The following is a 3298-nucleotide window of genomic DNA, read 5'->3' as shown; positions in this document are numbered from 1 at the left end:
TATTAGAATGGATGGACATATGTTCGATAGTTTATTGTATACACCCTTGATCTGGCCGGTGGGCCATCCCTTAAGCAGGTTAGGAAAAGAATTTGAGAATGGTGTCGACCATCCCAACATTCTCCTAAGCCATTCCCAACACTTTTGGGAGAAGGGATATTGAATAGAATGTGATCAGAGTCTTCACTATTGCGCTTACATAAAACACATCTAGAAGGACCTTGTAGACCAAAATTTCTCATCCTATCCATGGTTAGTATTTTGTTTTGAAATGCTAACCATAAAAAAACTTGCTTTAGGAAGACATGAAGAGTCCCAACATAGCTTGAGCGGAATATCCACATCGTCCCATCTTTGGGAGTCTAAAATAGCCCTATATCCATTTTTCACATTGTAGTTACCATTGTTAGAAGCTGCCCATATAATTTCATCTTCCTTCTCAGATTGCCTAATCCTTCTATCTTCTGACAGCTTTTGGTAGACATTGATTGATTTGACATTCACATCTAGGCCCTCCAAAGATTTCCACACCCATTTTAGATTACCATCCTTATAAACTACTATCCTATAGTCGTAGACTCTAGTTCCCCACAGAGAGCTTAATTTGTCTTTGAGATCCTCAATTGAGCGGCTCCTGTGCAAAGGGGGGTGACCATCCCATGAATCTTCCCAAAACAAAGCCTCATCACCCTTACCTACAACCCAAGTCAAGTACTTTGAAATCAAGTGCCTACAATTAAGCATAAATTTCCAACATTCTGACCCTTTTGGGGGGTGTTTGGTCCTAAAAATTGATAGTGGATCCTTCTTATTTAAATATTTGTTGTATAATATCTTGGCCCATTTTTGATCTCTATCATTATAGAGGCGCCAGATAAGTTTTGCCCTTAGTGCTTCATTTTGCCATTTAAGATTCTTGATCTCTAACCCACCCAAATCCTTGGGTTCGCAGATTTTCTCCCATTTAATGAGTGCCAATTTTTTGTCCTCTTTACAATCATTCCAAAGAAAATTCAGCATTTTGGTTTCGAATTTGAGGAGATTTCTCTTGGACAAAGGCAAGCAAGATAATGGGAAGATCGGGATGGTTGATAATACTGATATGGTCTTAGTACATTTTCCAGCCTTTGTTAGCCATCTATCCTTCCAACATCTAAGTTTGGCATCCATTTTTTCAAAGGTATCACACCACACTTTGTTGGATTTCGTTCCTTTTTCTAGGGTGATTCCTAGATACTTGTAGGGGAATCAAACTTTTTTGTATCCCATGATTCTGCAGATCTGCTGTTCCAATGCTGGTTTCACATTCATAAAGTAAATCTCAGATTTGAGTTCATTTACTTTTTGACTAGAAGCTTCCATATATGCTTTAATGATGGATTTAAGACCCAAGGCCTTGTCTATCCTACTTCTGCCCGACAATATAGTGTTGTTAGCGTATTGTTGGTGAGTAATATTGGGCATATTTTGAGTGACCAAAATACCTGATATTTTTTGCCTATTGTATGCATCAGTCACTGCTCTTCCAAATGTTTCGGCCATGGTGATATAAAGGGAGGGGGATAAAGGGTCTCCTTGTCTAATGCCTCTCGATATATCAATGTAGCCTTCTGGTGTTCCGTTAATGAGAATCAAGATTTTAGCAGTAGATATGAATTTGTAGATAAGGTTGATCCATTGATGAGAGAAGCCAAAAGCTTCTAGAACCTTACAGAGAAATCTCCAATCAACCATATCATATGCTTTTTGAATATCCAATTTCATGAACATACATGGCTCTTTGTTCATACTTGTTGAATGAATTGTCTCTTGGATGGTTATAATACCATCTAGGATAGATTTGCCGGACACAAAGCCCGTTTGTTCTTCTGATATGATTTTAGGGAGTATCTCCTTTAACCTGTTAGTTAAAATTTTAGAGAAAATTTTATACACTGTGTTGCATAGCACAATGGGTCTAAAGTCTCTTGGGGTTTCAGGTTCTGACTTTTTGGGAATCAAGGTGAGGAATGAATGATTGATCTCTGATAAAAGAGCACCCCCATTCTAGATGCTTCAATTGTTTTCTATAGGTCTATGCCTATGATATCCCAACAATTTTGGTAAAAGAAGGCTTGAAAGCCATCTGGGCCCAAGGATTTGTCCGGATTCATTTCGAATACCACCTTTTTGACTTCTTCCAAAGAGATGGGTTTGTTTAACACCTTATTATCTTCCGTAGTGACAATTTTAGGTATTACTTTAAGTAGCTTAGCTTGTGCTATTCTATTGGACCCTTCATAGTTGTTTAAAGTATTCTAAAAATATTTAACAAAGGTATTTGCGATTTCACTTGGTTTATCTGTTACAATGCCCAAATGATTCTTAATAACCGTTATTTTTCTCTTAGATCTATTGTATAAAGTGGAATTATGGAAGTATTTCATGTTTCGATCTGCTTCATCTAACCATTTTTCTCTGGATTTTTGTCTCCAAAAGATTTCCTCTTTGGTTAGAATATCCTCTTGCCTTGCCAATAATTCTTTTTCTCGCATATAATTGGTATTATCCATCCCTTTCTTAATCACTTCTAAATTTAAGTCTTTTAATTATTTTTCTATATCTAATTTTTCTTTGAAAATATCATTAAAGTGCTCCTTGTTCCATCTGAGGATTCGTTCCTTAAGCATCCTCATTTTGGCAACAAATACGTACTTCTTAGATCCTTCAAAATTGTCCTGTGCCCACCATTCTTTGATGTTGTTAATGAAGCCAGCATCTAAGAACCACATTTTCTCACATTTAAATGGATTCCTAGTAGGTTTGTGTGGTTCTGAAAATTCAAATCTGATCGAAAAGTGATCAAACCTAGCGATGGGAAGCATGGAAGAGTGAAAATTCAGGTTCTTAGCATCAGGGTCCCCTTTAATCATGAACTTGTCTAGTTTCTCTGCTATGTATGCAAAATTTTGTCTCCTATTGTTCCATGTGTAAACACCATTACTAATAGGTATATCTATCAAGCTATGGGTATTGCACCATGCCTCGAAATCCTTAGAAGCTTGCGATAGTTATTGATTACCAGCTATTTTTTCATTAATATCTAAAATTGTGTTAAAGTCTCCTCCTAATAAGAACAAATTATCTTTAGAATTATTTATAGAAGAGCCAATTTCTTCCCAAACTAATCTTTTACCGAGGTTGGTAATAGGCCCATAAATATTAACGAGGGTGAATTTGAGATTAGATTTGAGGCTCTAGACCCAACTGCTCATCCAATTGTTATTTAAATTAATGATGTTTATGTCTACCTTCCTGG

Source organism: Cupressus sempervirens, chromosome 9 (assembly GCF_028749045.1).
Source record: "Cupressus sempervirens isolate cs-2001-9-10 chromosome 9, ASM2874904v1, whole genome shotgun sequence".
In the NCBI taxonomy this organism is placed as follows: domain Eukaryota; kingdom Viridiplantae; phylum Streptophyta; class Pinopsida; order Cupressales; family Cupressaceae; genus Cupressus; species Cupressus sempervirens.
Note: the sequence above shows the minus strand (reverse complement) of the source record.